Below are 11569 nucleotides of genomic sequence, written 5' to 3' on the forward strand. Positions count from 1 at the left end.
CTAAGCTCACTGTACATATGTCAAATTGGTCTATGAAGAGTGAAGGGTTAGCTAGGAAATATGAGAGTAAAACCTATCCACTGGACAACTGAGGATGAAAGTTAGTGAGCAGTAAGCTTCCTGGACAAAAAGTTCCATTCCTGAATTAACTCCACTTGTCACCTTGGGTTCCCTTCTATAAATCTTCATTTGATAGAGAAAAACCACACAATCTCTAAATTTCCTCCCAACACTGATATCCCATAAAACTAAGATTAAATTGATTCAGAAAATGATCCTTTTAAAGTGCTTCTCATAAACTATTCAAGTAGTTACTGTGAATCTCTATTTCCCAAATCCCTCCATCTGCAAACTTCATTTGTTTTCCCTAGTATAGCCCTGCAGGGACTGAGGGGAAACATCAAGTGATCTTGGACCCCTCTTAAGACATTGTCCATTCTTCTCCACCATCCAATGAGGCCCTTCACTTTGCTTTGTGTAACTGGGTTCCCCATTCTGGGGGGTTCAAGGACTGAGGCCACACAAAAATGTTAACATCAGATGACAACTGTGACCTTAAATTGTTGGAGGAGCTTTCCCTTGTTTGTGACATCCATGTGAGAGGAATTGCAAAAATGGAGAACTATAGAAACATCTAGAATTTTATCAAAGAAATTGTGCTGGATAGATGATATCAATAGTTATAACCGTTGAGGTTGTTTGGGGACAAACAACCAAAACTCCCTCTGATGTTGCAGCATCACCAATTTCACATTATACTCTAGGAATGCAAAGAAATGAAAGATCTCTTATTTTAGCATAACTCAACTAAGATAGGCTCTGAGCTCTAATCTTCTGGGTAGGAAGAAAAAACTTGCTAGCTAATAAACACCTCAGATTTTATAATACAAATGAAATGCCTAATAATTTGTTTTTTTTTAAATATTTTAAAATTTATTCATTTGAGAGAGTGAGAGCACGAGCAAGGAGGAGGATTAGAGGGAAAGGGAGACTCCCCACCGAACAAGGAGCCCAACACGGGGCTAGGATCTCCGGATCAAGACCTGAGCCAAAGGCAGCTGCTTAACCAACTGAGCCACCCAGATGCACCAAGATGCCTAATAGTTAAGTAATCATTTGAAAGTAAACTATTAATATTTGACCTCTCCACCCATTCCTCTTTCTTTCTTCTCAAGATGGCACCTAGATGGATCAGAAAGCTTTCCCAGCTTTTGTGAGAAGGAGGGGAGCTTTGGAGCCATTTGTAGGTCCTTGTCCTACCCTCTAGTTGTTACTGGCTTTGATGGAGATGATGCCTCTTTGCAGGTGGCTATTATCTGTGTCAGTGCATTCTCTGCAGAATGAATGTTCTGGCATACTTTGTTATTCTGCATTGGTCAGCATCCCAGCTGAATTTAAATCCCAGCTGAACCACTTCATAGCTACGCAATCTTAATCAAGTTATTTGTCCTGTCTTTAGTTTTTTTCTTCTGTAAAATGGAAAGTATTTTGACGGTTCAATGAAATAACAGCAGCTCAATGTATGGCATATAGTAAGCACTGAATAAATGCTAACTATTATTATGGAAATTGATACTAGGCAGAGTAAACAGCAAATTTAGGGGCACAGCAGGATGGAATTGTATGTTAACTCTTATTGTTAATCCTTTTTAAAGATCTAGGTTTTCTAGCCTCAAGGTTGGTTTCAAACACACTAGACTAAGTGACATTTTGTGGGCTTTAGGTATCTCCAAATATTGAGCATCAGCCTAAGTACATTTCTCAAGCTTTTCTAACATCAGGCTTTAAAGCCAGGAACCAGACAGTTATTGATAAGCGATCAAGCCAATACATTTTTTGAGAAACTCAAGAAGCAAGGTACTTTCATCTTTACTCTGTCTGGCTTTCAATCACTTCCTTACAGATCTTGAGACCTGATACTAATTTCACAGCATTCAAGGGTGAGAAAAGATCATTCCAATACTGACTGTTAAAAAAAAGAAAAAGAAAAAAAAAAAAAGCAGCCGTAAAGGGACTTCTAGCTGCCAGTCAATCATACTTTCTAAATTAATCATGTCCAATATGTATACATCTGCATTGGTGGTTTCATTGGCCAAGAAGTGTATATTCCCTTACGAGGAGCTCTGCAGCGCTTGTGCTCACTTAGTCATTCTGTTCGCAAGGATTTCACATTTTTGATTTTCAAAGATCTTGGCCTTTATTCTTATTAGACCTCTAGTCAAACAGTTCTTTCATTTTGTGTGGGTGTTTCATGAACCCTAGCAGGTACTCCACAATTATAACTTTTATCTTTCAACAAACATTTAGTAGCATCTATAATGTGATGGGCTTTATGTCATGAATTGAGAATGCACACATTAAGAAACACAACTATTTAGACTTGCTTGACTGTGAGGAGTTACTATGGTGGAGTTTGTGACTTTAGGAAGTCCTTGGAGGTTGTTTGATTCAACCGATGGTAGAAAAGAAGCCTTCTATGTTGTCTTGATCATTTCCCTCCAGTTGTTGTCCCACTTTTCTTCTTTTCTCACCACTTTTAAAGTGTTTTCTCTGTGTGTTTCTCTATTTTCTCACCTCCCACTCCATTCTGGCTTCTGCTTCCATAGCTTCTTGGAAATGAATGTCCAGAAGATCTCATTGATATACAAATCTCCAGTTCCATGCAATCTCTGCACATTGACTTGGCTTCTGAGCAATGTTGGTCCCTATGTTCCTCCTTTGACTTGCCTGTTGCAATATTCTCATTTCCACCTGCACCTTTGGTCACTACTTTTAAAACCCTCTCCCAGTTATTATTCCTCCACTAAATAGATATCAGAAAACTCAGGGTTCCTCGTGGCTATCTTGTCACTGAAGTCTAGGACTTCTCCCTAGGTCACATTTTCTGTGCCCTATGGCATCACTAACACCTCAAAGGCTATGACTTTTTGGACTGATGCTTCTTCTAATGTACATCATTTTTCCCAAGCTCTAGACCTCTACCTGAATATCCAAACATTGATTTGACATTTTAGACTAGATGTTGGACAGGTAAATGCAATCCTATATATCCCAGAGTGACCTCATAATTTTTCCCAGATAATATTCTCCATCTCTAGCATTTTCTATCTCAATAAGTGGCATCTACAGCCTCTCACTTACTTATGTTTGTTACCTCCATCATCTTGGACATTTTCTTCATCCTCAGATGTACATCTAATGATATTAAAATCTAGGTAAGACCTCTTCTAAGTAGTTTTTGAATCCAACCACTTATTTACAACTTCATTGCTCTAATCTTAATCCAAGATACCACATCTTTCTCATAGGAGCTTTCCAGAATCTTCTAACAGATCTTCAACCTTCTCTTGTTCTTCTTTTTAGTCTCCTGACATGAGAGATCTTTTAAATGCTCTCTGGCCCTGTAACTCCTCTCATTAAAACCCTCCAATGATGTCCTATTATTCTTAGAATATAGACCATCCTTTAAGTGGCTTGTAGTACTTGCATGTTGTGGTCCCTCCTTAATACCACAGCTTCATCTCATACCATCTGTTTCCTCCTTTGTGTCCTCTAAATCATTTGGATCCTCATTCACCCACAGTACTTGAAATTAATTCCTATCCTACCATTCCATATGATAGTCTCTTTTCTGGTTGACTCTTGCTCCTGTCATGTCTTGGCCAAAATATTATTTCCTCAGTGAGGCTTCTTCCAATACTCAGACCAGATAACATCTCTCTTTTATGTGCTTTCACTTTATAATATATTTTTTTGCAATTATAAACATATAGTAATTTGTATGATGATATGTCTTATTCTGTTTCTCTAATAGACAATAAGAATTATGAAAGCAGGGAGCCTATTTATATTACACATTTTTCCATCTTCATCACTAGCACAGTGTAAAGTCGTCTGATAATAAATGAATGAATGAGCTGGACATACAGTTTCTGCTTAAATGTTTTAAGTTGCAAACAGAAAACTGCATTTTTTCCTAGTTACTTCACCTCTATGTCCTTCACTACTGTGGGGTGAATAATGCCTGATAGTTTTCTTGTAATGAGTAAATAGACTTCGCACCTGAAGTGTGTGAAATTCTCTGGGAACACTAGTTCAGATCATGTCAGACAAATGAGTGGAAGTATGCAAGTGGACATGGGTAAGGTAGGTTCCGGCAGTTTGCAACCCTCTACATGTCACTTCCTAAATAGAGGACTATGGTTACAAAGTCAGCAACCTGAGGATCAAGACTGGGAAAAAAGTGGGGAGAGTGTCCATGGATTAATTTCAATATGTCCCTACTTGAAGAAGAGCACATTTACTAGTGCTGTGCTCTAGGAAGAAGCATGGCTGGACCTCTGAACCTGTTCCCCACTAGTTGACTGAGTGAGGCTCATACAACTATTTTCTGATGCCCCAAAACAAAATGGAATATTGGGTCTGCAGGGTAACCAGCCTGGTACTCAACATTTTTGTTCACTGTGATAACGTTGATCAGGAGAGCCAAAGACACAATTTAAACACAACCTTCGTTCAATTAATTCACCTAAAATAATTTTCCTTTTCAAGGACTGTGGTGAGACCCACAGAAGAATGCTAGAACAGACAAACCTCAGCACATCTGGTGCTCTTCCTCACACCCCCGCAGAAGGGAGGGCCAGGTGCCTTTCTAGGAAACAGAATTTTCTGAATTGTTCTGTTGTCATATTATTACTTAATGGCAGCAGTAGCCAAAAATAATTTGAAGAACATGGGTTATAAATAGCCACCCACATACCTACCTAAAACATAAACTTGTAAGAATTCTTCCTTCTACCAATTATCTGTCCCTTTCCTCCCTCTCTCTTTAAAATGTATCGGTTTTATACATGGATGCACAAACATCATCCTCACCACCCTCCACCTCCACTCTGACTCAGTAAGCAGTTTATTTTGTTTGAACTACATTATGAAGAAAAGTAAAAGTTGAGAAAAGGCAGTGTAGGACAGGACTGATGATGCTTTAGAGTCATATGGACCTCTTTTGAATCATGAGCCATCTTGCATGCAATGTGATCTTGGCTTGAGCCAAGTGGCTCTTTGAGATTCCATTCCTCATCTATGCAAATGGGGGTTAATGGTAATACACCCATCGATGGGAGCTGTTTTCCATCTAACCACATAGATGACTTCAGTAGTACAGTATCTGACACATGGTAAGTGCTCACTACATTTTATTATTAATATTATTAATTATTAGTAATATTATTAATATTTTATCATTTAGAAATATTATTTTATTAATATTATCACTAATTAAAATTTAACAATAATCTAACATATTCCTTTCTAATTAATTTGCTTTTGACAGTCCAACAGTAGCCATTGATTAATAATACCCTAGCAAGCAAAGGGATCTAATTTCTTTAAGCAGCAGTCATGTATCCTTCCAAGACCATCTCTCCCCTGCTTTCTTTCTTCATCTGCCCACAGTCATAGAAGACTGGAGGTGACACAAATTCTCCCTTTGGCAGGCATCACTGCATGACTCTGAGGAACACCAGTGTTGCAAAGGGGCAGAGCTCATTTTATCAATTTATTTCTACCTCTGAGGTTTGATCACTCCAATTTTAAATGCATTCCTGCAAAAATATGTCATTGGACATTTTCCACATACAAGGCCCTGTTTGGGTTGAATTGTGTCCCTTAAAGATTCATATGCTGAAGTCTTAACCCCAATATCTCAGAATGTGACCTTATCTGAAAATAGGGTCTCTGTATATGTAATGAGTTAAGGTAAAATATTAAGGTGAGCTCTAATCCAATATGACTAGCATCCTTATAAAAAGGGAATATTCAGGCACAGAGATACACATACTGGAAGAACATCATGTGAAGAGGAAGGCAGAGATCAGGGGAATGCTTCTATAGGCCAAGGAATACCCAAGACTACCAGCAAGCCATCAGAAACTAACAGAGAAGCATGGAACAGCCTCTTTCCAGGAGTCACTGCTGTGGCACGCCACTCCCACTGTTTCCATCTCTCAGGTGCTCTGGGTTCCATCAAGCTGGAACTTCTGAAACTTCTAGATCTTTGGTCTTAGTTCTTCTCTCTGGAATAATACATATTAAAGTCTAACCTCTCGTCCTCCTTCCAATCCCTCAGACAATTGAAAATCAATAAGAAGTGACTCCTTCTCTTCTGGAGATTATACCAAGCTGCAGACTGAGATGACTTCAGGATCAGTTCATTCTGATTGATGATACTCATTTCATCTCCAGGACACTGTTGTAAAGGAGACACTATATACATAATACAGTAAGGAACCTGATGCTGGGTGAGGCAAAGTGATTTGTCTGGCATCACACAATCGAGAAGTCGCAACTACGGATCCATGCACTCATGTGTCTGACACTAACATCCAGGTTATGATTCCACAAACCTGGAAGTGAACTGTTTTCAATGGTAAGTCTAATTCACCCTCTGGCTCTAACCTTAATTATTGCATTCATAACAACTGGGGCCCTACCCCACCCAAACAAGGTCTATTCAACAACAGCAGGCACCAGCTGCTGGCATATGGTATTGGGTGCCAATAGATCTGATAGTGCTAGGCAAAACAGCCTTGATTGGCAGCTGTTCCCTTGTCCAGCTGTCCAACAGATGGGGAGATGAGCAGCAAAGTGGCCTAGCTGGCACCATATAGATCAACTTCTTTATGTGATTTGAATGTTATAGCAATGAAATTGGTGAGTAATGTTGTCTCTAAAATTGAGGCAGGCCTACACAATTATCCAAAATCCCACCCTCTGTTAAGTAATAGGAAAAAAAACTGGTTTCAAGGTGAGATGTCTGGGTTTCACCCTAAATCTGTCATTGATCTGCTATGTAAACTGGGGCTAGTCACTTGGATTCTAAGAGTTCAATTTTCTTATTTACAAAAACCCTTCAGAGTTTTGTGTGATGATCAAATGTGAGGATGTGTTTGAAAGTCATTTAAAATGTAAAAAGTACAATAAAGAATAAACACATAAGAATTTTAGGTACTTGACAATTAGGTACAAGAACAATTACCTGGGTAACAGAAGGAAAAATGGAACATTTGAGTAAAATTACAAAAGAAGACCCCCACAAAAGGACTCATGGTCCTGTGTAGAGATTTGTAGACCACACATCTACAGTAAATAACAGAGCATTGAGTTTTTATGGTATTGATTTGTCACTTGTTTTGCTAGTATTTTCAGAAAGTACAGAATTTTTTTTTTCATTTTGACTGTGGTTTGTTTTTCCTATTGTGTACCCTGACTTCAACTGTAAGATTAAAGCCCTTCTTTATAAACTTTATAGAGATGGGAGTGGTGTCACTACTAAGGAACAAATAAGATGCAAATGTATTGCTATTCAGCAACTATTTTAATGGAACAATGGATTACTTCTGAAAGATTGTGGAGAATAGTTTTGACTCACAGGCTTGAAGAATGTGATGCCAATTAGTTGCCTCTGCTGTAAGCATAAAATGATAGAGTTTGGTGGGACTCACAAAATTAATCCAAAATTCTCATTAGAAGAAGAAACTCCTATTCAAAGAGACAGGATGGAAAAAAGAGAACAGACATTTAGGAAGCATCTCAGACCTTTCTTGCTACCCATGACTAAATGTGATTTGTTCGATTTTTAACTTCCCATTAGAATTTGTCCATTTTCTTCTTATGGTATTCATGTGTGCATGCATGCGTGTGTGCATGTTAGCATGCCTAAGCCTCTATTTGGGAACAGCCAAAACCCTTTATATTTAAAGAATGAATCTGGTGCCCTTCAGGCAAAGATTAGGGGCTTTCTCAGCAAAACATTAGAGTTGTCACTGACCAAATGGATCAATGTGAGACATAGAGCAGTTGGGTATTTCACAGGACAAGATTCTCGCTTGTGGTACTTATCACCATGTGTATGTTAATCTCTCCCTGTAGGTGGAAAGTTCATTGTAGGTGGCCACAGTTTTTGTTTTACATTATCAGGTTTAATACTCACATCAGTTTTATAGTTTCAATAATATTGACTAACATCATCATGCCACAGGTCTGCTGTGTTACCTCTTTCCTGTGTGTTATCCTTTCAACATGGGCATCATTCCTTGTGTGTTTACCCATCATATTGGCTAGAGAGCCTGACTTGCCCTATGGGCCACAAGAGAAAATAGGATCATCAGGAAGGAAGGAAGGAAGGAAGGAAGGAAGGAAGGAAGGAAGGAAGGAAATAAGATAGGTCCTATTTCCCAAGAACTTGAGGGAAGCTGCATTAGAATACAGAAATAACACTTGATAAAGACTCAGGAAATGTGTGTCTATCATCTGTAAGACTTCCAGTGATTCTTAAATACCGTCTATGACTCTTAATGCCAAAACATGCATTTTTACTAGTTCCTGAATGAATAAGGATTTACTGTGCCCAGACAGATTCATACTACTATGTAAATAAACACACCAAAACTTAGCTTAAAACAACCATTTATTTAGCTCGAGATTCTGTGGCTTAGTGGAGTGGTTCTTGTCTGAATTGGCCTTGATAAACCCTGCTAGGCTTTATCAAGGGTTTATAGCTGGCTGATAAGTCACTTTGTGGATGATGATCTAGGATGGCCTCACTTATATGTCTGGCAGTTGGCATCCTGTCACCTAGAGTAATAGGGATGATGGAGCCTGTGTCCTTCATCATTCAGCAGGCTACATGGTCTTATTCTCACGGTAGAGATTTCTAAGACCAGAAAGGGGAATCTGCATGTGATGCTTCTAGAAGATCCAAGGTACCAAAGGAGTCCTCTAAGCCTATCATGTTCAGATGCTTTTTTCTAAACCACTGCCCATTTCCTGTTGTACGAAGTCCACATTGCTCACCTTGACATTCAGTGCCCTACACATCATGGATCCTACTTTGCTTTCCTGTCTTTCATCTCTGCCCTGTGCCATTTTCCAGTTTAGACATTTTTGTGTAGCTGAATTGCACAATTTGTATTTTCTAAATAGCACATCTCCCTTCCTTCTGGGTTTTCTCATGGTCTTCCCTGTATCCAAGTACTCTCTCCTCTGATTTCCTCTTACTGGAACTGCTGCCTTTCTAAGACCTAAAAAAAATGCAAACCCTATGCATATCCTTTAACTTGTTTTGTAATGTTTGTGTGATTTTCTCACTTTGGACTCTTACAGCATGGTTTGCAATAATCATATAGCTCTTAGTACATACTCCCTGCATAATAGACTGAAGCTCTCTTGCATACAAAGATAGTATTTCCTTTTATTTTGTACCTTCCGTAATACCTAGAATAATGTTCAAAACACACTTAGCAAAGGGAAAAAAAATGTTTGCTGTCTGTTGACTTGAAATGAATTGAAAATTCAAATTACCTAAGAGGGTATTTTCTTATGTTTTTGAAACTAAGCTTGTTTACCATGATGTATCTCTCCATAAGAGTCTTTGACTGTATTTTTTATATAGCAACAAAAAATATGACTATGTAGAGAGCATTTTCCATCCCTCCCACAAAAACAACTTCAAGGCCATTTGTGAGAGAAGGTAGGAGGTGAAGCAAAATCATTTGTCTGGAGTTACAAAGGTGTTGTCCTGTTTCCCTGAAACCATAGACTGACTCATTCCTGCTCTTCGGGCTATCATGCCCCGTGCTCATCTCCCCTGAAGACTCCTCCTCCTCCTCCTGAAATAATAGCAATACTTGATCTTCATTGACTTCCACATTTGAAAACTCTGAGCAGCCACAGTGTCATGTGAAACATTTGGCAGCTAGCAGTGAATGCCCCCCACACACTGTTTTCAGGCCCCAGTTGGAGTTATTGTTCTAACTCGGTCATTTCCTGCCTTTGGGAGTTGATAGAGGGTGAGCCTCCACATTCTCAGACATTCCCTTAACAGTGGAGACCTTGGACCTTGCACACATTCATATACACATTCACACACCCACACACTCACTCAATACTCATACACACACACTCATACACACTCAATACTCAGACTTACATTCTCACTCACACACCCACACAGTCACACACACTCAGTCAATACTCACACATTCTCACATTCTCACACACTCATACACACACACACACACACTCACTCAATATTCACACATTCTCACACATTCATGTACACATTCTCAATGCTCAATATATATATTTGGATCTATAAGAAGAACAATATTAAAATCATAATGGTTTTCACTTATGAATTTCCTGCTCCTACTTGTGTCACACACTTTACTTATATTTTCTTACTTAAAACCACTTGAGATAAGAATTATAATCACTAGGCATCATTTTACCCTATAAAAAATTGAAGTTCTGATAACTGAATGGATTGTCTTTTTCTATTTAATGTTTTAGTTACTGGTTTATGTATCCCTGTCCTGTTTTTTAATAACTTGAGGAAGGAGCTATACTGTAATATTCATATATGTAACCTTCATACTGAGCATAAGGTAAGGCTCTGATAACTATGTGTTAAATAAATAAGTGAAGTATCCTTGGTAATAAAGTGTCTTTCTTTCCTGAGCGTCATTGTATGGAAGAATATGCAATGGGTTCTGAGCTCTTCTATTGTCACTAACACTGTGGTAAAGGCATTTTGCCAAATGTGAGTTAAAAGTCACATTTTGATGTTAAAACCACTCCTTAATAACCAAATAATGAAACCACAAAGGCTTCGGATGTTTTGTCCTACCAGTTTCAGTAGATCACATCTTTCCTTTCCCAGAGTTTAATACTCCCTCGAACTTACACTGGCTGGGTTAGGTTCCAATTTTCAGAATCCATTGGTAACCCAAAGAGAGAGCATGAGAAAGCTCTGTTAGCTTCCCCTGAATATGACATGAACTTAAAAGAAAATGGATTGCCATCCCTGGGGTCTACCCTGGTCCTGCACAAAGAGATACCAACAATCTTTTGTAGGAGATACTCATTCATCTTAGTAGGGCAGAACCACATTCCCAATCTTGTGTAAGAGGGAAAGAGAAAATGCCACCAGATGTGAGTAGAGCAACTGGACCAGACACACACAGAAAAGTCCAGTGGATTGGGGTATGACTATGAAATATCAGAACTCCAAATATGTTCACATTCCCCACTGTCACACCCAGAATTCTTGGCAGGAAGTCTGTGAATTTAGGAATAGAGAAGGGAGAACTGGCAACAAGTAGTAAGGATAATCCCTGGAGAAACAAAATTGCATAATCTTTTATCCTGTAATTCCTTCTTAAATGATTCCTTTCCAGGAAAGAAATCATAATTTAGGGTCTTCAGCCAATCAGAACACATAAGTAGAGACACCTGTGTTATATAGATTGTAGATAGGCCTTATAAAGTAATTGACTTGTTGTTTTATGAATCCTTGGCTTTGTCTTTCAAAAAGCTAATGTATTCAGAGAATACTTGTTAAATGGAAATATTTTCTTACTAAAATTCTCTTCATTTGGTGGAAAATTAATGTCCTACATGTCAACGACTACATTTAGAATGGATTAGATGTCACATTAAAAACCTGCTGAGTTCTATGCCTTGAAAGTCAGCAATGTAGGTACTACACATACAAATAGCAACCATGGCA

The sequence above is a fragment of the Canis lupus genome, chromosome 13 (genome assembly GCF_011100685.1).
Source record: "Canis lupus familiaris isolate Mischka breed German Shepherd chromosome 13, alternate assembly UU_Cfam_GSD_1.0, whole genome shotgun sequence".
Lineage (NCBI taxonomy): Eukaryota > Metazoa > Chordata > Mammalia > Carnivora > Canidae > Canis > Canis lupus.